This window comes from Moschus berezovskii, chromosome 7 (genome assembly GCF_049115385.1).
Source record: "Moschus berezovskii isolate FMDL1 chromosome 7, NW_MosBer_1.0, whole genome shotgun sequence".
NCBI classification, from domain to species: domain Eukaryota; kingdom Metazoa; phylum Chordata; class Mammalia; order Artiodactyla; family Moschidae; genus Moschus; species Moschus berezovskii.
The window spans coordinates 103,972,997-103,998,212 of NC_142466.1; the positions used below are offsets into that span (position 1 = coordinate 103,972,997).

At 46.4% G+C, this 25,216-nt stretch overlaps 1 long non-coding RNA gene across 1 annotated transcript in view; it reads right to left on the bottom strand.

The window, feature by feature from the left end:
• LOC148777485 (uncharacterized) overlaps positions 1-23,138 on the bottom strand; it is a 46,256-nt gene extending 23,118 nt beyond the window's left edge. Inside the window, exon 1 of the long non-coding RNA XR_016037903.1 lies at positions 23,014-23,138. This is a non-coding gene — a long non-coding RNA (uncharacterized LOC148777485). The remainder of the gene's footprint in view (positions 1-23,013) is intronic.
• Positions 23,139-25,216: the final 2,078 nt, after the last annotated feature.

Here is a 25,216-nt window from a genome sequence, read left to right on the forward strand (position 1 = left end):
ATAGGAAGCACAGAATGGGGACTTCCCTGTTTGTCCAGTGGCTAAGACTCCATGCTCCCAATGCAGGGGGCCCCGGGTTTGATCCCTGGTCAGGGAACTAGATCCCACATGCTGCTGAAGTTTACATGCCATAACTAAGACCAAGGGTGGTCAAATTTTTTTTAAAGAAAGCATGGGATGCTGATCCCATCACCCGTGCACTTCACCAGTAGTTTTTAGCAAATATTTGGTGCTAGCCACTGGGTAACAACAAACAAAACAGACGTGGCACTTGTCTTCCAAGAGCTCACAAATCGTGAGGACAGAGATGCAATGTGAGAAATGCCTACCCCTGAAAGTGTTAGGACCCGCAGGACTGTTAGGCTCCTGTTGGGATGGCTTTGCCCCCACCCCTGTAGCTGCTGGCAACTTGAGGGGAAAGATAGCCTTGACTGAATACGTTGTCTATATTCAAAAGCACACAATTTGGTTTAGGGAGGCATATGAGGAATTGGTTACTCACTTGGCTCAGACAGTAAAGAATCTGCTGTAATGCAGCAGACCCGGGTTTGAACCCAGGAAAGATCCCCTGGAGAAGGGGATGGCAACCCACTCCAGTATTCTTGTCTGGAGAACCATGGAGTGGAGCCTGGTGGGCTACGGTCCATGGGGCTGCAGTCAGACATGACTGAGTGACTAAGCACACATTTATTTGGTGAGTCTTCATCCCGAGGATAACAAAGATTCCTACAGGATATGCTGTTCCTTTGTAACTATCCAAATTTCAGGGCCAAAGGGTCTGATAGGGGACAATACTAGATGGTAGGGGCTATAAGATGCTTCAAAGTACTGTGCTCCTCATTTCCTGGAAGTGTCTGTTTTTTCTCTCAACATCCTGCCCAGCACATAGCCTTCCCTCTGCCTTCAGTATTGAACTTTTCTTTACTGGAAATTACCTATCCCTTTATGACTCAGCCTAAGTGTAACTTCTGATGTGAAGCTTTCCCTGAATTCCTACAGGTCATAGACAGTCACCCTACTTATCACCTGTCCCCTATCTTAATAAACATTTATTGAAGAGTCTTAGCCTTTCTTCCCCACCCCCAACTCTGACAAAAGTCTCAGAGACACATTGCTGTCAGATGCAGCTAGTCTTTTTAAATTCAAATATATTCCTGTTGATACCAAGTGTTAGTTCTCATCTGATTTGGCATCAATGTTACATTTTCCTTCAGAGTTTGAGATTGCTTTTTTAAATATCTAAGTAAAAATATGCGGTTTGGTAGATGAAAAATGTCTTTGTCTGAAAATCTAGGCTCTCTCGGAGAAAGCATCAGAGAACCAACCCCAGCCCTCCTTAAGAGCTCACTTTGACCATCCTCCTCCTCTCTTGTCCAAAGCTGAATAGAAAATGGCTGGGGAGGTCTACTGGGTCTGAAGGTTAGACAGCCATGCTGGCCAGCTGGGGAATGGGGGAGCAGAAGCCAGAAGAACTGGCAGTGGTTGTGGCGGCTGCGGTGGGGATGTGTGGCTGTGGCAAGGATGTGATGACTGTGTTGAGATGCATATGGGCGGAAGCAAGCAGGCAAGAGTGAGGATGGGAGCTGTCGAGGGAGGTTTGAGGGAAGACTTTTTGGAATTCGAGTGATTGGGATGTGTTCATTACACTGAGTATGGCAGCTGCAGGGGAACTGTGAAGCAAGCTCATGATGAGATCCAGGACACAGCAGAGGAAACGACTTTGCAGAGAAGAGGAGCTCTTTCTATCCCTGGGAGGAGAAGGAAAAGGAAAGGGAATGTGCTATCTATGCACACTCGGGTGGGAGGTGCAGGGGCCACTGAGTTCAGAGGCGGAAGTCCACAGAGAGGTCATGATTTGGAGCTGTATTTGAGAACCGGATAGAAGAGAACTGAGATAGAAGGAAGCTGAACGGGACTGGAAACAGTTATGTTCTCTGTATGATAGGGAAAAAGCTTGCTCAGTGGGTCCAGGGTCCTTAGAGGATCCATAGACCTTCTACAAGAACTTCCCTGAATACCCACCCCCAGCCCCCAAGTTGTTGCTGTTTATTCGCTCAGTCACTCCCAATTCTTTGTGACCCCATGGACTGTAGCCCATCAGGCTCCTCTGTCCATGGGATTCTTAAGGTGAGAATACTAAAGTGGGTTGCCATTCCCTTCTCCAGGGGATCTTCCTGACCTGGGGGTCGAACCTGTGTCTCCTGCATTGGCAGGCGGATTCTTTACTGCTGAGTCACCAGGGAGGCTCCCCCGCCCCCAACACACACACATACACACACACACACACACACACACACCCCTAAAGAAAAGGAGAGAGAGAGAGAGTCCGCTCTTGGAATCAGAAGGGACACTTCCTTTTCCGCCCACTTAATTATCTGGCTTTTTGAATTAGGGGTGGAAAGCAAACTTGCCTCGTTTCTATTCACAATTTCTCTCTTGAGTTAGCTCCATTAATGAAGCAGCTTAGTTTGGTTTAGCTAACTGCATGCATGACTTCCAAAAACCACATCACAATGCAAGAGGAATGCAGCCGCTAGCTACGCTACAGCAGCTTCACCACATTGTTTAAAGAGCGGAGCAGAGGCCGCGCCAGTGCCTCTGAAATCCATTTAAGATGTGTGAAAACATGAGATCGAAATGCTGACCTCTCCTTGAAGCTGAAAGAACCTACACCAGGGGGCTGTTTGGAACACTGCAGCTGCAGGCCTGGGCCCATCCGAGGCTCTGCAGGCCTCTGGCTTTCAGGGGCCGGTGTAGCCAGGAAGCCCTACCTCTGTGTTCTCTGTCCCCTGCAGGGCATCAGCCTGACGGCTGCGGGGCACCTTGGAAGGGGAGATGCTGCTTAAGGACCGGTTTTGGAGGCCAGAAGAGGAGAGGGGTCATCAAAGAGCAAAGAGAAGAGGGAAACCTAATCTAAACTGCGTGGGTCCAGGTCTGCGCCCGTCTACTGCCTTTTCAGATGCAGGTCAGGGAGGAGACTGTACCCAGATGCGCTTTTGGAGCTAATCCAGGCGCCAAAATGTTTGAGGCATCCTGGGGCAGCAGGTTGGCCGTAGAACTTGGAACTTGATTAACATGACTGAATTTTCATTCTGTGACATGAAAATTCACAGAATGTTGTCATGGAAAATAGTGGCTAAACAGAGCACAGCTGGTTAAGAGTGGAGTCCCCCCCTCCTTTTCTCACCCCCACCCCCACTTCTGAGGCTGTCTACTGGTCCTCAAGCCCACCTGCCAATTTTACCAGCAGGTCGGGTGTTGTCTCTGTTTCACATACAAGGATATCAAAACCTCTACTGGGTTGGCCAAAAAATTCATTGAGGTTTCTCCATAAGATGATACAGAAAAAACAGAATAACTTTTTGGCTAAGCCAGTGTTACCCTGAGTCCCCGGCTGATTTTTGCCCCATTGATTCAACTCTATTATGGTAATCATCATAAAGGCCACAACCTGAAGAGAACTTTTTCCATGTAATTGTCATCACATTGCCAAGTCCTCCTACTTGATGCCCCAGGCTTAACTCTTAAGCTTTGTCAAGACCTGAACCCAGCGCCTCTAATGCCTGACCCCCTCACCCCCAGGGTCCCTCGTTCACTCCTGTGTGGAGGCTACTGAACAAGTTTACTCCAAAAGACCCAACCTCAAGAATGAGCCCCTGATCAATCCCAATGGAGAACGGGAAGCTGAGGGAAGCAGTTTCATACAAGAAAGGGTAAGAAAGACCAGCTATGCCATAGTCAGCTTACTGACAGTTGTTGAGTCTGGAGTTCTACCCTCTCACATTTCTGCCCCAAAGACCGAATTGATCACCTTGACCTGAGCACTCCAGTTAGGAAAGAAATTATGAATCAATATATACACTGATTCCAAGAATGGATTCCTGGTGCTTCATGTCCATGCTGCCATATGGAAAGGAAGGGGATTACTAATAGCCAAAGGGCCCCCTATAAGACAGCAGGTGGAAATTCTAGAACTCTTAGAAGTGGTTCAGCTTCCAAAAGAGTTTGCAGTCATTCACTGCAGGGGTCACCAAAGGGGCCACACATCCCTTACAAGAAGAAAAACCCTGGTCACCAAGGCTGCTGAGACAACAGCCCAAGAACAGCCAGGCTGGGACTTCCCTTTGGACTTGGCCCAAGGGCTAAGACTCCATGCTCCCAATGCAGGGGGTCCAGTTTCCATACTTGGTCAGGGAACTAGATCCCACATGCTGCAACTAAGGGTTCACAAGCTGCAGTTAGAGACTCCATATGCCACAACTAAAGAAAAAAAAAGAATTCTATATGCTGAAAATAAGACCCAGAGCTTCCAAGTAAATAAATATGTAAAGCAAGCTTTACAAGCTTCAGTTCTCAGACTCAACAGCCCACCCTCCCCAGCGATGTCATCTTATACCCTGAAGAACTCAAGTGGTATAACCATGGGGATTGGAAGAGGCCTCTCATGGTGACTGATAAAGATAACAAGATTCTCGCTCCCCAGGCCAAGTAATGGAAAACGATTAAGCACTTCCACGAATCCTCCCACTTAGGGCAGGACTCTCCCTACTCAAACTGGTTTACTCAGGTGTTTTGTGTAAGGGATTGTCCCAAACTTAATGTGACCAGGGCTTGCGAGCTTTGTTCCTACAGTGACTCAGGAAGCCACCCCATTCCTCCACCCCAAACTCAGCCCATGAGTTTGAGCAAACTCTGGGAGATAGTGAAGGACAGGGAAGCCTGGTGTGCTGCAGTCCATGGGGTTGCAAAGAGTCAGCCTTGACTTAGCAACTGCACAACAACAAATTCATAGACACCTTTACAGGGTGAAGAGAAGCTTTGCTTATGGGGAATGAAAAGGCAATAGAAGCATCCAAATTTCTGCTTAAAGAGATAATTGTTTTTTAATTAATTTCAATTGGAGGCTAATTACTTTACAATATTGTGGTGGTTTTTGCCATACATTGACATGAATCAGCCATGGGTGTACATGGGTCCCCATCCTGAACTCACCTCCCTCCACATCCCATCCCTCAGGGTTGTCCCAGTGCACCGGCTTTGAGTGCCCGGTTTCATGGAACTGGTCATCTATTCCACATATGGTAACATACATGTTTCAATGTTATTCTCTCAAAATATCTCACCCTCACCTTCTCCCACAGAGTCCAAAAATCTGTTCTTTACATCTGTGTCTCTATTACTGTCTCACATATAGGGTCATCATTACCATCTTTCTAAATTCCATATACATGTGTTAATATACTGTATTGGTGTTTTTCTTTCTGACTTACTTCACTCTGTATAATAAGCTCCAGTTTCATCCACTTCATTAGAACTGATTCAAATGCATTCTTTTTAATAGCGGAGTAATATTCCATTGTGTGTATGTAACACAACTTTCTTACCCATTTGTCTGCCGATGGACATCTAGGTTGCTTCCACGTCCTGGCTATTGTAAACAGTGCTGCAATGAACATGTACATATGTCTCTTTCAATTCTGGTTTCCTCGGTGTGCATGCCTAGCAGCAGGATTGCTGGGTCGTATGGCAGTTCTATTTCCAGCTTTTTAAGGAATCTCCACACTGTTCTGCCATGAAATTAAAAGATGCTTACTCCTTGGAAGAAAAGTTATGACCAACCTAGATAGCATATTAAAAAGCAGAGACATTACTTTGCCAACAAAGGCCCATCTAGTCAAGGCTATGGTTTTTCCAGTAGTCGTGTATGGATGTGAGAGTTGGACAATAAAGAAAGCTGAGCACCAAAGAATTGATGCTTTCGAACTGTGGTGTTGGAGAAGACTCTTGAGAGTCCCTTGGACTGCAAGGAGATCCAACCAGTCCATTCTAAAGGAGATCAGTTCTGGGTATTCATTGGAAGGACTGATGCTGAAGCTGAAACTCCAATACTTTGGCCATCTGATATGAAGAGCTGACTCATTGGAAAAGACCCTGATGCTGGGAAAGATTGAAGGCGGGGGGAGAAGGGGACGACAGAGGATGAGATGGTTGGATGGCATCACCAACTCAATGGACGTGAGTCCGAGTAAACTCCGGGAGTTGGTGATGGACAGGGAGGCCTGGTGTGCTGCAGTCCATGGAGTCACAAAGAGTCAGACACGACTGAGCGACTGAACTGAACTGACACAGTTACCATAGTGGCTGTACTAGTTTGCATTCCCACCAACAGTATAAGAGGGTTCCCTTTTCTCCACACTTTCTCTAGCATTTATTGTTTGTAGACTTTTTGATAGCAGCCATTCTGACCAGCTTGAGATGCTACCTCATTGTGGTTTTGATTTGCATTTCTCTGATAATGAGTGATATTGAACATTTAAAGAGATAATTCTGAGATATGGATTACCAATAACTTACAGGGTGATAATGGACCTTCCCTCACAGCCAAGCTCACCCAAGAGCTTTCCCCAGCCTGGGTATTAACTACTGCCTCCGCTCTTCCTGGAGAGTCCAGTTCCCAGGCATGTTAAAAGAAGCAAATCATGTTCTGAAAAGAACACTTGCTAGGCTGTGCCCAGAGACTTCAGAAAGCTGGGTCTCCCTCCCTCCTCTAGCCCTTCTAAGGACCAGGATGACCCTAAAGGGGATTTTAAACTTAGCCCATCTGAAATGACTACAGGAGGTTTTTCCAGATCTCTGATAAGGAAACCCATAAAGTGGTCTCCCACATTGCTGCTGCTGCTGCTGCTGCTGCGGCTAAGTTGCTTCAGTCATGTCCAACTCTGTGCAACCCCATAGACGGCAGGCCACCAGGCTCCCCCGTCCCCGGGATCCTCCAGGCAAGAACACTGGAGTGGGTTGCCGTTTCCTTCTCCAATGTGTGAAAGTGAAAAGTGAAAATGAAGTCGCTCAGTCGTGTCCGACCCATAGCAACACCACGACTGCAGTCTACCAGGCTCCTCCATCCATGGGATTTTCTAGGCAAGAGTACTGGAGTGGCTTGCCATTGCCTTCTCCCCCACATTGCTAGCCTGAGCCAATTTCAAAGGGCCCTCGAAGAATACGGAAACAAAACACTGCCCATCCCTATGAAAGAAAAGGTCGAGGTCTCCATCCAGTCAGGGGACTTTGTCCTATTAAAAGCTCGGAAGAACATGTCTCCTGAGGACCAGCTACAACCAAAATGGAAAGGACATGTCGAGTGTTACCAAGTATCCAACTGCTGTTCATCTGCAGGGAATTACTAGTTAAATGAGTGTGTGTACACGCACAAAGTCGCTTCAATCATGCCCAAATCTTTGCGACCCCATGGACTGGAGCCCACCAGGCTCCTCTGTCGATGGGATTCTCCAGGCAAGAATACTGGAGTGGGTTGTCATGCCTTCCTCCAGGGGATCTTCCCAACCCAGGGATCGAACCTGCATCTCCTGTGTCTCCTGCATTGCAGTCAAATTCTTTACCCACTGAGCCAGCTGGGAAGCCCATCTGTCTAGTCTAAAACCTGTATAAGTTGCAACAAGAACAAGAAGAGGCCTATGGAAGCAGGAACCCTGGGATACCTGTTCAGGGCCATAGATAAGTGACTTCATGTGGCTCTGATGGGTTGGCCTAGTCACCCTCGCGTTTCTGACTATCATGCTTTTATTTTGCCACTTTTCAGAACCCCTCATCCTGGTAAACATCTTTGTCCCAGCTGGGTCTAAGAGAAAAAATACAGTAATATGATATCCAAAGTCATGATTCTTCTAGTTGGACTTCCAACAATGGTTGCAGCTCAAGGAGAATGGGAAAATAAATGCTTCAGTGAATTTGAGTGAACTCCAGGAGTTGGTGATGGACAGGGAGGCCTGACGTGCTGTGATTCATGGGGTCGCGGAGAGTCGGACACGACTGAGCGACTGAACTGAACTGAACTGAAACATAACTAAAATAGTCACCTGGGGAGAAAAACTAGTTACTTGTTGGGTCTGCCACAAAAACCCTGACATACAACAATCATTACAGGTCCAAATAGGTACCCACAGAACCTCCTCCTCACCATACAGTCATGAGGTACAACACCCCTGTTAGACCCAATGTCTTGCCTAAGTTTAATTCTTTTTAAAATGTGACTTATACCTTTTCCTTTAATAAAGGCTAATTTTGTCACAGGGATTCCCTGGTGGTTCACAGTAAAGAGTCTGCCTGCAATGCAGGAGACCTGAGTTCTATCCCTGGGTTGGGAAGATCCCCTGGAAAAAGAAATGGCAACCCACTTCAGTATTCTTGTCTAGAAAATCCCAAGAACGGAGGAGCCTGGCAGGCTACAGTCCAGATGACTTTTGTCATCCAGAAAACCAGTCATTCTTCCAATGCCGCTGTAGCTCTAATGTTTTCTTGGCTACCGTGAGCCTCTTTGGAATAATCTCTGGCCACCTGATGATAATATCACCATAGCATTTTGGAACCTGGCATTCCCATCATTACCTCTGTTCTGTGTGCTTAGAATGAAATCCAGGTTGAGGGTGCCTACAGGACAGGGATGGAATGCACTCAGTTCAGTTCAGTCGCTGAGTCGTGTCCGACTCTGCGACCCCATGAATCACAGCATGCCAGGCCTCCCTATCCATCACCACTAAAAATTGTTGGGCCCTATAGAAACAGAGGATGAGATGGTTGGATAGCATCACCAACTCAATGGACATGAGTTTGAGCAAACTCCAGGAGATGATGAAGGACAGGGAAGCCTGGCGTGCTTCAGTCTATGGGGTCGCAAAGAGTTGGACACAACTTAGCAACTGAACAGCAACATGAAAAGGTGGGTAAAAACCCTCTAAATTCACCATTTCATCTAAGCTGATGGCATGGAATACTGCTGGACTTAAACTATTTTGCATATGTTAATGGGCTCCTATTCCTGCATTGCATTCTTAATTTGTTCCTTCCATGTGTCTGGACCTTTGCTTCCTTGTTAAATTCTTCTGTTCCCAGATCTCTTATTGCATCCTCAGAACGTGTCTGGATAGATGCACTGCCTAGAACAATGGTCCAAAGACAAGTGCACTCTAGGGTCATATGGCCCCTATATAAATGCTTATCCTTCTGTGGATAATGTGTGGCCAGAGAGCCTGTCCATTAGAACATTTGGTACCATTCATATTCACAGTACACAATAATGCTCAGTATCATCCCAGGAAGGCTATTGGATTAATGGCAGGAATAGGACTGGCAGGGGAGTTGGCAGCTCCATGGGGAGACTTGGCCTACCACGAGGTAACCCTAGAAAATCTAACCAATACTTTAGAGAGCCTAGTCCTGACCACTGGAAATACCATAGAGAGTCTTTCCATTTCTTCAATCCCACTGGCCAATGTGATCACAGGCAATAGATTGGCCTTGGATTACTTGCTGGCCTAACAAAGTGGTATTTGTGAAGTCATAAACAAAACCTTATATTCTATCAGTTCAGTCGCTCAGTCGTGTCCGACTCTTTGCGACCCCATGAATTGCAGCACACCAGGCATCCCTGTCCATCACCAACTCCCGGAGTTCCCTCACACTCATGTCCATTGAGTCGGTGATGCCATCCAGCCATCTCATCCTCTGTTGTCCCCTTCTCCTCCTGCCCCCAATCCCTCCTAGCATCAGAGTCTTTTCCAGTGAGTCAACTCGTTGCATAAGGTAGCCAAAGTATTGGAGTTTCAGCTTCAGCATCAGTCCTTCCAATGAATATTAAGGACTGATCTCCTTTAGAATGGACTGGTTGGATCTCCTTGCAGTCCAAGGGACTCTCAAGAGTCTTCTCCAGCACCACAGTTCAAAAGCATCAATTCTTCGGTGATCATCTTTCTTCACAGTCCAACTCTCACACCCATACATGACCACAGGAAAAACCATAGCCTTGACTAGACAGACCTTTGTTGGCAAAGTAATGTCTCTGCTTTTTAATATACTATCAAGGTTGGTCATAACTTTCCTTCCAAGGAGTAAGCGTCTTTTAATTTCATGGCTACAATCACCATCTGCAGTGATTTTGGAGCCCAAAAAAGTACTATACCTATGTGAATAATTCGGGCCAAACTGAGAGGGACATCAAAAAGATTTATGAGTAGGCACCCATGGTTACACCCTACAACCAGGGTTCAGACCCTAGTGCCATCTGGTCCTCCATTAAGAGCACCTCCCTGGCCTTACTTGGCTCCTGTCCTCCTCAGCCTAGACATGGTCATGCTTCTCCTCCTCTTAGGAGTTAGACATTGGCCTCTAACTTCTTGGTAAAGCTTATGGCTTCCAGGTTAAAACAGTTCCATGTCAATATGATAGCTACATGAGGATTCTAGCCCATACCACCCTCCACTCAAAACAAGAAGCTGTCCTTCCCCTGGGACCCTTAGACCGGGCATCCAGAGATTTTTACTCCCTGATAGGCAGTGTCCACACCCCTGCCCAGCCCTGAAGCAGCTACAGAAGATTAAGCATTGTCCCTCTGCTTCTCATGAGAACATAGGAGTGAAATCTCGGGAAGGATGAGACAGGAGGAAAGGGACGAAATACAACTGCAAGATCAGTGAAAGGGGGCACAGCTGTTGGACTGTGATAAAAAACTAGCTGGAATTGGCTAAAACCAACATGGTTTTGTGGAGAAGGCAATGGCAAGCCACTCCAGTACTCTTGCCTAGAAAATCCCATGGATGGAGGAGTCTGGTAGGCTGTAGTCCATGGGGTCGCTAAGGGTCAGACACGACTGAGTGACTTCACTTTCACTTTTCACTTTCACACATTGGAGAAGGAAATGGCAACCCACTCCAGTGTTCTTGCCTGGAGAATCCCAGGGACGGGGGAGCCTGGTGGGCTGCCATCTGTGGGGTCACACAGAGTCGGACACGACTGAGGTGACTTAGCAGCAGCAGCAGCAAGGCGGTTTTGAGGATAGTCTAGTCATTGACCTTTAGCTCATTATGCCTTGATTATAATACACCATTTCACTCCCCCATAGCAGTTCTGAGGTGGACGATAAAAGACCAGTGGGCAGTGGCCCAATTCCTGGGAAATCCCCACCCTTCTCCTAAATAGAAAGAATATTCCTCCCACTTGTTAGGGTGTGAAATTACTCAGCCCATCAATACCAACTACCCCATGCCCTGGGGCCACTCTAACTTTCTGAGCCCATCCGCATTCTGCCTATGAAGCGTGTCTCTCTCTAAATAGACTCGCTTTCCCTTTCCTTTGTCTGCTCTTGAATTCTTTCCTGCATGAAGCCAAGAACCTCACATGGCACTTAGTCCTAAGAACTCTGTGGGTCCCAGGACAAGACATTCCCTTTCCTACAACCACCATATAAGGTATAAGGATTAAATATACGAAGCACTTGGCACAGTGCCTCTCCATGATCTGTTGCCAACTCAAGTCATCCATGCTTATCCTCATCACGCTGGTTCACTAATTGCTCAGGACCTGCATTTTCCTATCTGCAGAGAAGAGGCAACACCTTGCTGCTCTTAGAATGGCCTCTGATAAAAGTAGGTAAGTGAGAATGGCATGTGTTTGGCCCCTGGTAAGTCCTTGATAGATGGTCACTGAATTTCTACATCTACTGATCTTCCTCTTGCTGGGCCCTTCAAAAAGGGAGAGGACTTGGCTTCTTCAAGTATACTGTGTAGTCACAGAAAAGATTTAGCTTTCAGTATGGGCGCTGGGGTCAAATAAATTTGGGTTTGAGTACCAGGTCCTCTTCTTTGCCTTACAAACTTAGCTTTTTAGCCTTTCAATTCTTCATAAAATGGAGAATAGTATCTACTGTGAAAATGCAGTGAGATACGGCAGGTTGCGGACCAGAGGAGAGCCAGAGTGTGAGATGCATGCTTCCTTGGGCAGGTGCTCTTTTGCTTCCTATGATGTTTGCATGCCTATGAGCCACCATGCGTGGGTATGTGCAAAGATGCTTCAGTTGTGTCTGACTCTTTGTGACCCTATGGACTGTAGCTTGCCAGGCTCCTCTGTCCATGGGGTTCTCCAGGTAAGAACACTGGAGTGGGTTGCCATGCCCTCCTCCAGGGGATCTTCCTGACCCAGGGATTGAACCCACATCTTTTACATCTCCTGCATTGGCAGGTGGGTTCTTTACCACTAGCACCACTTGGGAAGCCTGCTCATCATACAAATGTTCAATAAGTATCTGCCACCCAACTGCTTGACACGTGAGGCAGGAGAACTTCAGTGTCAACTTCTGAGAGAAGGCGTGGTCCAAAGGGACCTCATGACTTCACCAGCAGCTCAGCTGGGTCAAGCTGGTGCTCATGTCCTCAACGCCTTCATATCAGAGGAGCAGGTGTCACCGTTGTAGATACCTTGTAATTTTTTTTAGCATAATTCTCCTTGAGTCTTCCAGAAACAGAAGTATTGCTCTGCAACATGCTTCTCTGCAGGTGTTCAGAGGGCACTTTTAAGTTTTACCCATTCAGTCCCCCATACACACCTCCCCCACCACAGCCAGAAAAAAAGCACCTTCCCCCAGAACTCACACAATAGCTCCTCACGCTTTGGTGGAAGCGGTGTGAAGAGATGTCTGGTTTCTATTTATTATCCTAAATCAGTTATTCAGTCTGGCCAGAGACAGAAATATAGTCGCTGTCCTGGTTAAACATAAGCGGTACAGGACTCTGGCTTATGGACCTGGTGAAGATGCTGGAAGATCCTGACTGGCTTCTACAGCACACATGCAGAGCTCTTGGAAACAAAGGTTCCAGGTCATTAAAGAATTGAAAGCCACAGCAGTGATGACGATAATGCTGTTAGTATCAATTGAGCACAGCCTCCAGGAGAGGCACTGGGTTGAACACTTCCCGTGGATAATTGTATTTAATCCTCATAACGTGTATACAGTTAGAGAAAGGGCTTCTCTCTCCTCACAGTTTACTAACCAAGGACACACTCAGCTGTCTGGTCCTTAGCCTTTAGGGAACCAAAAAGCATCAGCATTTGAGGGCAAAACATTTTCTTCTCCACAGCCTGCTGGTTGGAACTTTTTGAAATTTTAATCTGAGCACATCTCAGGCTCACTGTACATCTCCTTTTTCTAGCAAATTCCCACTCATCCTTCAGATCTGGGCTGATGTGCTATCTCCTTGGGAAGCACTCTCCAGTCCCCAAAGTCAGGTGAGGTCCTCCACAGCCTTCAGAACTCACTGAGCTCATCGCACTAAGGACTGAGAATGGAAATGTCTGCTCACTGTGAGCCTCTCCCCCTCACCGACTGGCTGCCTCCCCAGTGCTTGGCATTGTGTCTGGAACAAAGGAGGTTGATTCAGTCAAGATGCTTTGTGCTGCAAGTAATAGCAAATCCCAATGCAAACTCCAGTGGGTGTAAACACTGAGGAAACGTATCATTTCCCAAAATCAGAAGTCCAGACACATGGTGGGGAACAGGTGCATAGGACCAAAGGCTCAATGACATCAGGCGCAGCTCTGATTCTTTTCTCTGACCACCATTCATATCAGCTCCACCTGAAAGCGGGTTCCCCTTGAGTCACAGCATGACTTTCAGTGCCACACACTTCATCGTTCGCATTTAGAAGGGAAACCTCTTCCCAAGCATAATCTATAAATTTCTCATAATCTGATTGAGTCAGTGTAGCTTGGCTCATACATACAGTCCTGGACCCCTGCCAGGTCATCACCATCACCTGATTGTCTTAGGTTAATCATGATTTCCATCTGGAACAGGGGTGGGGGGGGGAAATCTGGGCTCAGTTAGGAAGGAGGAAAAGGAAGCTAGATGTTGGCTCTGCAACCAGCAGTACCCCTTCCATGAAAAAGTTGGAAGTATTAGTCGCTCAGTCATGTACAATCTTTATAACCCCATGGACTGTAGCCCACCAGGCTCCCCTGTCCATGGGATTTTCCAGGCAAGAATACTGGAGTGGGTTGCCATTTCCTTCTCCAGGAGATCTTCCCGACCCAGGGATCGAACACTGGTCTCCTGCATTACAGGTAGATTCTTTACCATCTGAGCCACCAGGTGCTAAATAATAATTTGGTGGATGATATAATAAAAATGAGAGCATGGCCTAATGCTCCTAGGAGCTGTTCCAATGCAGAACAAAGTCAGAGTGGCTGAGGCACCGGGATGTCCTTGGTTTGGGGAACCTTTTGCTGATCTAGGAACACCTGACTCCTGGCTCCTTTCCAGCCTGATGCTTCTACTCCTCAGCCATCCTCTTGCTCAGAGAGAATATTGGTAAACTTGTCCAGCTGCACAAAAACATTAAGAGTTTAGCAGGCAGCAGCCACATCTCCCCATCTTAGGCCATTTCCTTAACTCTGGTGAGGTGCTTAGCAAACCTGCTGCTCTTATGACCCAACTTCTTCAGGCCTCATCAGTTTTCAAAAACCAGAAGTCTCTCTTTGGAGACAAAGAGTTACAGTCTTTCTTCCCCAGCCTGTATCCTGTAGTCTGCCCAATCCACTTCTCAGGAGAAGGTGGGGGCAGCTGGTAATAAGGGCCTTTGGGCTCTGATGGGTCTGTCTTGGAACACCACCTCCTCCACCAACCCAGAAGGGGATGACCGGAAGATCACCTCCCCTCTCTGAGCCCTTTTTCCCTTTCCTGTGTAATAGGGTCTTTATAAATAAAGCACTATTTCCCCTACCTTGAAGAATGAGCTTCTGCAAACTGCCAGAGTAGGAGAATTTGTCTGTTTTTTTTGTTTGATTTTGGGCCCCAGGCCATGTGGCATGAGGCATCTTATTCACCGGCCAGGGAATGAACCCATGCCCCCTGCACTGGGAATGTGGAGTCTTAATCACTGGACTATCAGGTAGCAGAATCTGGATTTGAGGAAATTAAGACGTTATAGAGAATTGGGGGAAAGGAGGGGGCAATATCAGCAATAAGCCTATAAAAAGTCTCACGAATACATATTTAAAAGTTTTCCTAAAATAGTTTTAAAGAAGGACAAAATGACATGACATTTAACACATATTAAAACACGAATAACAAGTGCTATCCAATTAACTTCTATTTACCATCCTTTGCTTGTAAGATCATTTTCAACATCTCCCCCAACGCCCCTCCCCACCACCACCTTATGTTTACAGGAAAGTGCTGGAACTTCAGACTGTAGGTAAGCAGATTAAGAGGAGGTTGTTGGTTGGCTTGTTCTCACTTTCAAGGCTCCATCCATATACTCATGGTCTTTCTGTTGGTTTGATCGGGTATTGTTTTCTCCCATTCCCCAGAGACCCAGGTTCTAGGCACCACTGAGAACAAACCCTATGCACCATCTGTCTACACTGGGCCTGCTCCTCCCCTGGGGGTCCCAGTCCCAGGGGAACACAACCACTTCCCCAGCCACCCAACGAGAAATCTGGGCACTGGCCCTGATTCCCCCCTCACCTGAGCTCCTCGGGCCCAGTCCATCCACAGCACAGCACATCACCCCTGAGTCCATCAGCCTCTGACCACACTCATTCCATGTGCTATAGCTTAGCTTTCATTACTTGTCACTGCAATCTATTTGGCTTCCCCCAGGCCAACCTAGCTATGTAAGGCAGCCAGTAGGGAGACAGATAGGATTCTGTCACTACCTTTCTTCCAGCCTCTCAGGACTCTCTAGTTCCACCTTCCCAGGCCCCAGCCCCATAGACAGCAGTCAATAAAGAACATCCTGCGGTCCCCTAATTATTCCTCATACTCTGTGGATGCCCCAGGCTTTTCTACATGTGGATACAATTGCTTGAAACATTTCCCTCTACCCCAACCCATCTAACCTGTCTTTGCCCTTAAATACTCAGCTTAGATGGAACCACTCCGCCTCAGTTTTATAAAATGAGCATAATAACAGGACCTACCTCATAGGTGGTTGGAAGGAATCAATGAGTTCACCCATATAAAGCAAAGAGAATTGTGCCTGGCAGTTGGATAAATGTTAGTTACTGTTATCCTCTCCAGGTAGATTTGACCCTGGACCATACTCCCCAGAAGAGGTGCTTCCACACTGCCCCACATTTCCCTCATCACAACCCTTCCCATATTGGACTCAGGTGGAATCACTAGACTGCATTCCTTGAGAGCCTGTGAACGTGTGCTAAGTCACTTCAGTCATGTCCGACTCTCTGCAACCCTATGGACTGCAGCCCACAAGACTCCTCTGTCCATGGGATTCTCCAGACAATACTGGAGTGGGTTGCCATGACCTCCTCCAGGGGATCTTTCCCACCCAGGGATTAAACCTTCTACTCTTAGGTCTCCTGCATTGGCAGGCGGGTTCTTTACCACTAGAGCCACCTGGGAAGTCCGCTTGAGAGCCTGCTGCTGCTGCTGCTAAGTCACTTCAGTCGTGTCCGACTCCGTGTGACCCCATAGACGGAAGCCCACCAGGCTCCCCCGTCCCTGGGATTCTCCAGGCAAGAACACTGGAGTGGGTTGCCATTTCCCTCTCCAATGTGTGAAAGTGGAAAGTGGAAAGTGAAAGTGAAGTCGCTCAGTCGTGTCCGACCCTTAGCGACCCCACGGACTGCAGCCTACCAGGCTCCTCCATCCATGGGATTTTCTAGGCAATAGTACTGGAGTGGCTTGCCATTGCCTTCTCCGCTTGAGAGCCTACCCAGGTCATATTTATCTCTGCGCTCAGAGTAGGGCCGGGAGCACTGAAGGGCTACAGTGAACACTAGTTAAATGAATAAAGATTTAAGTCAAGAAGCCCTTTACTGCTGCCTGCAACTCATCCCAGGTGAGTCACGGAATCTTCCTCTTCTTGGACTTCCCTGACCATCCAGTGCTCAGGACTCCACACTTCTGCTGCAGGGAGGATGGTTTGATCCCTGATTGGGGAACCAAGATCTCGCATCTCCCCAGGCTTCTGACAAAACATCCTGAGATGTCTGGGCTTCTGCTCCAGCACTCCCTGACCAGAGACAACCCCGTCAACTCATGATATTAGTAGCATAACAGGGTGACTACTTTGCTTAAGAAAGGAAAGAAAGGGGACTTCCCTGGTGGTCCAGTGGTCAAGAATCCACCTTCCAATGCAGAAGACTCGGGTCTGATCCCTGGTCAGGAAGCTAAGACCCCATATGCCTCGGGGCAACTAAGCCCACATGCTGCAACTAAGACCCAACACAGCCAAATAAATATTTTTTAAAAATTAAAAAAGAAAAACCATGAAGAGGGAAATGACATAGTCATCACTGTCAACCTTGGCAAATAAACGCTGCTATTACACACTCCAGAACTCGAGCAGCAACACGTAATTAGGCACAGTTTCAATCAGCAGCACGATGCAGTTAGGTGGGAGCGCCAGGGTATGAGTGGCTCATTTGCACTCGGAAGAGATGAGGATGTTGATTTTCATGCAAACACTGTCTCTAAGATTCCCAATTAAACACACACATTAATGTGTTTAAGGCCCTACCTGGGCGAAATACTTTTTCTGTGAAAAGGAGCAGGGAGGTAGTATGGCTATGTTTCTGAGTGGCAGCAGCAGGTTTATTAGGACTTGTTTTCTGATTATAAAAGTAATATATTTTCATTGTAAACACCTTGGACAGTATAGAGAACAATAAAGAAGAAAATAAAAATCTATAATAATCTTCTCACACACTTGATCCTATCACCCAATGATTCATTCTGTCTACGGTTAGTAACTCACTCAGTAAATGCTTGCATCTAGTCCCAGGGTTTTAAATGTTGTCTTTATGCACATGATTCTCAAATTAATACCTCCAGCCTCCTCCTCTCCACCAAGCTCCAGACTAGGTGTCAAGGGATTAAGCCCTGTCAGTATTTAATAGCATCAGAAACTCAGTGTGGCCACAGTAAACCTCTTGCTTTCTACCCTCTCCTCGCAGAACTGTTTCCCCCTTGGATCTTCCCCAATAAACACCACTGTTAGTCACCCAGTTACTAAACCCCAAATTAGAAGACATCATGACCTAACCTTCCCACACATTATCCATCAGCAAGTCCTAACCTTACCTCCAAAAAATTCCCAGTTTCCTATACATCCTCCATTTTACTGCCATATCCCAAGTGCAAGAAGCCAATATTTGTTGCCTGGAGTTTTAAAAAATAATTTTATTTATTTTTGGCTGTGCTGGGTCTTCATTGCTGTGTGAGTTTTTCTCTAGTTGCAGCGTCTGGGGGCTTCTCGTTGCAGTGACCTCTCTTGTTATGGAGCACGGGTGCTAGGTCACGTGAGCTCAGCAGTTGCAGTTCCTGGGCTTTAAAGCACAGGCTCAATAGCTGTGGTGCAAGAGTTCAGTTGCTCCATGGCCTGTGGGATCTTCCCAGCCCAGGGATCGAACCTGTGTCTCCTGCATTGGCAAGTGGATTCTTTACCACGGAGCCACCAGGGAAGCCCTGTTGACTGGAATTTCATAAGACCATTTCCTAACCCATTTCCTGACTTTCTTCTTTGTACAGCAGTCAGAATGATAGCTGGCTATTTTCTTAAGCCAGATACCCAAAAGTAGAATTGCAAAACACAAATAATTTAATGTCTTGATTATATATGTATATGTATCCAAGTCGATTTCCAGAAATCATCTGCTAATAGCCCGTCCTAGCAGTATCTGAGCATCTAGTTTTGAGATAGCATCCCCAGTTACACCACACACTTGGCCAAGAGCAACCCTGAATCTTTTCATCATTGGCTTACATTCCTATCTCTGCAATTGACTCCTTCTGCAATGATTCCTTCTTTGATCTTTTCATATCTATATACCAGCACGAATTTTCAGTCTTTGGCACAAATGAATCAAAAATATAATTAACAATATTTTCTTATAATTGAACTTAGTATCTATCTGGAACCCCCATGTTGTCTAATGGTAGTGGTTTAGTCACTGAAGTGTCTGACTCTTGTGACCCCATGGACTGTAGCCTGCCAGGCTCCTCTGTCCTTGAAATTTTCCAGGCAAGCATAGTGAATTTGCCATTCCTTTTTCCAGGGGATCTTCCCAACCCAGGGATCGAACTTGAGTTTCCTACACTGCAGGCAGATTCTTTATCAACTGTGCCATCAGAGAAGCCCCAAACTCAAACTTATTTAATTCTAAACACACTCAATCACTTAGGGGTTTTCTACGCTACCTCTAGTTTAAACTCAGTCAATTTGGATTTTCCCTACCCCTTCCTTCAGCTCATGACTTGAGATTTATCTAAGTTGATAGACACAGCATGATAGGAGGGACTTTATGGAATCATGGCCCCAGACAGAAAGAGGGGAGTGGGATATGGTTTACAGCTGTCACCTGTCCTGGCTGGAATCTACTAAGAAGAACTTTGTGTTTTATAGTCCTTTTCAGCTGAGATGTCCCCTACCCACCAGAAGCGCCAAATGTCAGTGGATCCAAGCAGCCCATGTCTGACCCTCAATAGCGGGTGAGCCGTCACTGGGGATCCTAGGGGATGCAGGGAACTTGCAGACAGTCTTCCATGGCAGTGGGGGCCATGCTCAGTTCTGTGTCCTGCTGTCATTCCATTTCCACTTCAGTCCCCACACTGCTTCTCTGGGCTTGTGTTTGGGGAGTTCTGACCAGGCCCTTACTGCAGGCTTTCCAAAAGTATCCAAGCATTTGATCAGCTCCTGGCCTGGGATTAAGCTCAGAGAGGAGAGGATTAGCGTGGTAAACGTGCAGACATGCTGCAGCCCAGATCCCTTGTCATGGAAGGACTTGCAGCCCAGCTGCAGGGAGTGAGTGAGTCAGCAGATGGTCTCCAGCTGTCAGCTCCTCTGAGATGCAAACATCCACCACTCTCAAGGTCATGCCCTTCCCAGAGCATCTTGTGCTGAAGACTAAGGTGGCGATATAAAGGTTCAGCCACTTCACCGAACCCAGAGTCCATGGGTGAGTGATACTTGCTCCACTGCTCTGTCAGGCTCGCATCCCAGTTTACTTCCCCCTTGGCCCAGTGCTGCTTTCTTATCCTTTATTTCTTCGATGCTAATTCCATGTCAGCATTTTGCACTTCTAACTTCAGCTGAGTTTGCTTGCAGAGAACCGAGCCGGGAACACTGCTGAGCTGAGCAACATTTAGGGGTCCCTCTCAGAAATACTCAGATTATTCTACCCCTCTCAGAAACATACATGTAGCTTGTGAAATCTCTATAGACTCTACACAACTTGACCGTTAACTTTTAAAAATATTTTAACATTTATTTTTTATATATCATCACCTAATCTCCCCAAATCTATTATAAACATCATAGCATATGGCTCTTGGCACAAGAAAAGCCAAGTTTTTGAAACTCAGAAACCTTTTCTATCAACCTGTTTTCTTTGCCAGGACTTTGAAAAGGCTCTTTGAAACTCAAGATTGAGAACTGATGCCTTTGTTCTCTTTGTATGACTGTAGCCTCCCTTCCTTGAGGCAATGAGCTTAGACTGCCCTAGCTGCTGTCTGGAATGATAGAAAGTTCCCATGGTATATTTGAAACGTGGAGGTGGGTGTGTGTGGAATATGGAAAATACTTGAGCTAACTCAAAATCTTATGCTAGCTTATTTGCTAAATACCCATAGCCTTTTAAATGCCACTGAAAACAGTTGAAGCTCCAGTCTGTGCTGGTTCTAAAATCCAGACATGGGAGGTGAAGCTATTGAGGTGAGAGTTCCCCAAAATCATAATTGCACTACTTAAAAGCTAAATGATGTTCTACTGAGGACTTGGAAATAACTTTTCTCCTCAAAAAAAAAGATGTGAAGTCATCTGAAAAAGAGTAGCACATAAATGAGTAGGGCTCTCTTACAGCTCAGCAGATACATCCTTCAGAAGATGGACTTAGAAATGTTCAAGCTATATCAAAATAAAGAGTTCCAATTTTTTTTTTTTTTAAGGGACTTCCCTGGTGATCCAGTGGCTAAGACTCTGCTTTCCCAATGTAAGAAGAACTAGATCCTGCATGCTGCATCTAAAGATCCTGCATGCTGCAAATAAGACCCAGCACAGCCAAATAAATAAATAAAAACAAACATTAAAAAAAGAAGAGAGTGCCAGAGGCTGACGCAGACAGTCCTGCTGGAACGCCCTTACCTTTGTGTAGGTTGAGGAAGGCAAAATGTTTATGCTGTTACAGCGGTAACTCACAGTGAGTCACCATGTGTTCAGTCCCTCCCTTAGGCTCCAGACTGGTCCTCTGACACACATTAACCACCAGACTGCAGAGGAAGCGATGGGGCATAAGGCTTAAGAAGACCTATCTGCTTCCACCTTTATGCTCTTGGGAACTCCGAGCCCCCATGTTAGAAGACTGCCAACACTGCTGAAGAGTCTGTATCGAAAAGCCATGGAGAGAGAGGGCCTGAGACTATATGGAAAGGGAGGAGGCCCAGTCATCCCAGCATTCCAGCTGAGCTGAGCCCTTACTGACCTGCCAGCTGAAAAGGGCCACATGAGTGACCTCCAGTCAGGCCAGTAGAAGAACTGTCCTGCTGAGCCCAGTTCATTTTGAAGGTGTATGAGAAACAACATAACATATAACAACTTCTGTTCTAAGTTGCTGAGTTCTGTGGTTGGTATTGCCTATTCAATTTACCTTACTCCCTCTGTGTTAATTCCTGGATCACCCAACAACTTTCCAACCCGTCCCTGACCCTGAGCTCCTGCCCAACCATGCCGTTCTGACTTCAGGGAAAGAAGGCACTAGTGAAAGACTGGTGAGAACCTTCTTCCTGGCTTGCAGAGGGCTGACTTCTCACTATGTCCTCACAAGGCCTTTCCTCAATGTGCATGCTCTCTGATGTGCTTCTCATAAGGACACTAATCCTATTGGATCGGGGCCCTGCCTTTATGATCTCGTCAATCATCTGCTTATAGGCCCTGTCTCCAGATACACTGACACTGGGGGCTCTGGCTTCTCCACATACAACTTTTGGGGAGACAGAAACATTCAGTCCATAACAATGGGTAAAGATACAGATCAGTTAGAAAGCAACAGGGAAGGCAGTAGAAGAAGTGCCTGCCTAGTGGCTGTTTATTTTCTGTGACCTAGAATACAAGATAATCTGTTGATGATGAGTGGGATATGGAGATAGTGGAGGCCAGAGGAAAAGCACAAAGCTCTAGAAAAGAGTAAAGGAAGGAGGAGACAGGGCAGTGGAAACCTTGGCATGGAGGATTGAAAACGCTATTACAGGTGAAGGCATGGATGTGAAATGAAGCTAACCCAGAGTATGGTGAAGCACTTTAATTTGGGAGCCATCAGGGGTTCAGGAACAGGAACACGGGGGGAAAAAGCAGTGAATTTATCCCAGGTAGGAGAAAAGGAAGGAGGGGAGGGGAGAGGAGAGAAGGGGTGTGGGTAGGTTTGTGGTTGTGGGTATGTGAGTGTCTGGAGTTGGGGATGGAATAAGGGGGTTGAATGTTCATGGGCTCCAGGCTAGGTTAGGAAAGGAGCAAAAATGAGATGGAATCAGAAAATTTGGGATAAAAGTAAAGAGAGGACTTAGGAGTATCTGAAAAATAGCCTCTCATTTCCCAAGGACTCATGAAGGTTAATGAATCTATTTGCGTTTAAACCTGACAAAGCTGGGTTTGGTAGCAGTTTGGTTCCTTTCAGACTTGGTGCCTTTCTTCCCTAGGATGGACTGCCTAGCTTGCACACTCATCTGCTGGATCATTTTTGTTACAAAGCCATAGAGATAATGGGAAATTTGTATGAAATTGTATTTATAAAGACAGGCTCCTCAAGAAGGAATAATTGAGAATTTCACCAACTGAAAAGACACATATACTTAGAAGACAGAGATGATTACTTGAGGTATCTGTGATATGACTCTCATACGTCAGTGGTGGGAGAATCCTCCCAGTCGTGTCCATAGCCCTGGCATAGCTTTGGGGCCACCAGCTCCGCCCCTCCTAGCTATGTGACCTAGGGCATTGAAATCAACTTTCCTGAGCCTATTTCCTAACCTTGAAAATGACTTCCCTTCCAGGGCTGTCGTGTGGGCAGAATGAGACAACGGATATGAAATCCTGCAAGGGTTAGTCACTAATTACTTGGTGGAAGTAAGTGTCCTACCATTCCAGATTACTTGAAGGCTGATTTTTTTTTAAGAGCAGACTTTCCTGGAGGATGATCTGGGAGAGGCTTACTCACGGCTTTAAGGGAAGTTCCTTCAGGTCCCATTCAGTTCTACTGAGGAAAACTGAAATGCGGTGGAGTCCACGAAGCTAGCTGCCCATGTCGGAAGCAGCTCCTGGGTCTGCGGCCATGGTTCTCAAGGCTTACCATGCTTCACAGGCACCTGGAAGGCTTGTTAAGCAATAGATGGCCACGTTCCTCCTCCAGAATTTCTCAATCAGTACCCAGGGTGGAGCTCGAGAATTTCCACATATAGCAAGTTGCGAGCTGCTGCTGCTTTGGTTCAGGAGCCCACACTTTGAGAATCATCCCTGATCAAAAATAACCACAGCCCTGATCCCAGGGGTGGCTCCCCATGTGGCCTCTCTTGCGGAGATACCAGCTCTGCTCCCTGCTAGCAGAGGAAGACATTCTGCATTTCAGATATTAGTAAGGACCCTTTGCCCTTCTTTCCCAATCAGTGGTCAGAAGTGAAAGTCACTGGCTCTTAGTGATTCAACTCGAGAGCTGGCTTGGCCAGTGGTCCAGGGAAGAGGGTTTAACCACACACTTAAATGAATGGGTTTGATCATAATTAAGTGAGCTGTTCCTGGCATGATTGTGATGGTGAAGCCGTGGTCACGCTGCCCGGTGAAGGAGGCAGTTAGGAGTGGTTTTGCTTGTTCATGCTGGGTTCAAAAGGGCTTCAGGGAGTCAGAAACTGAGCCAGACAGAATAAAAATCATTTTTAAAGAAGGAAACCAGTCCTACTGAGAGGTAATGGTGAAGGAAATATAAAGTGTTGCTAAGGGTTTGTTTCTAAACCTCCTTCTCATACTTGGGAGTTGCCAAACTTATAAACTTGAGTCCAACTCCCACCAAAGCGACTGAAACTGCCAGGCCCTTGCCTCCTGGCCCTTCCTGGCATTTACAGGACCTGGTGGAGACTCTGTCCTTGTATGCACTAACTTCAGACTCCACTAGAAGTTAAGGACCCAAGCAGCAGGCATCACCAAGAATCCATCTGCCAATAGGCAGGACAACACCACTGAGTTTCTAGAAGCATCTAGGGCAGCAGTCCAAGAAACCTCACAAGCATATAGGTGGTTTCAGGTATGTGAACCGTGGTACCCAATGCCTAGGGAAGGCTGCACTTGGGCCTCCACCAGGCCAGTGCTGTGCCTGCTGGCTGCAGCCTGGTGTCAGAGGGATGGTGGGTGGGGTGGGGTGGGGACTTTCTGTCTGTTTTTATTTTATAACTTTTGCTCCCAGTTGAGAACCCTGTACAACTCAGAGTATGTTCCAAATAAATTCTTAAATCAAAAAACTAATTCTGAGTTCTGCTCTTTCATTTTTTAGTCACTTTGAACAAATCTTTTAGCCTCTCCAAGTCATAATTGCTTAAACTGAAAATGTTGTTTAGTGGATAAGTCGTGTCTTTTGCGACCCCATGGACTGTAGCCCACCATGCTCCTTTGTCCATGGAATTTCCCTGACAAGAATACTGAGTGGGTTGTCATTTCCTTTTCCAGGACATCTTCCTGACCCAGGGATCGAACCTGAGTCTCCTGCATTGGCAGATAGATTCTTTACCACCTAGCTACCAGAAAAGTCCAAGCTCAAAACAGAGGAGAGTAATTTCTACATAGAAGAAGGGGAGTAAAATGAAATAAATATGTGAAAATGCTTTGAAAACCATATTGTATTATAAAAATGTGAATTACTACATTTATATAAATACGGGTTAATACCCATGCCCAGACTATATTTTGGCCCTTCTTCCAAATTAGTGAGCCGTTTCCTTCTCTGTGCTCATCAGTAACTCAAAGCATATCTGCTTAAAGCATTTTCACAATGAATTTTAATTAGTTGTTTACTAATCTATCCCATTGGACTATGAGTTCCTTAAGGGTAGAATAATTAGACCTTTTATTTTCCTCTGATGTCTACTGGTACATAGTAGGTTCATAGTCATTGTCAGTTGCCTAAAAAAAAAAATTTAAATTTGCTGGGGCCTCCATGAGTATTCCAGGAAGCTTACAGCTCAGATGGAACTCCCGCTTTCTTCCTTTGCAGCACTTTTTGAATCTGTAGCAAAACACCCCAATGGACAAAAGGAGCAACTGGATGGAATACGCTCCTGGCGAAGCTCCTACAGGTACAAGTGATGGACACAGAGGAGGAAGTGCGTCTTAATTGGTAGCGTGAAAAACATTTCCCAGGTGCTCGACTGGGTTGT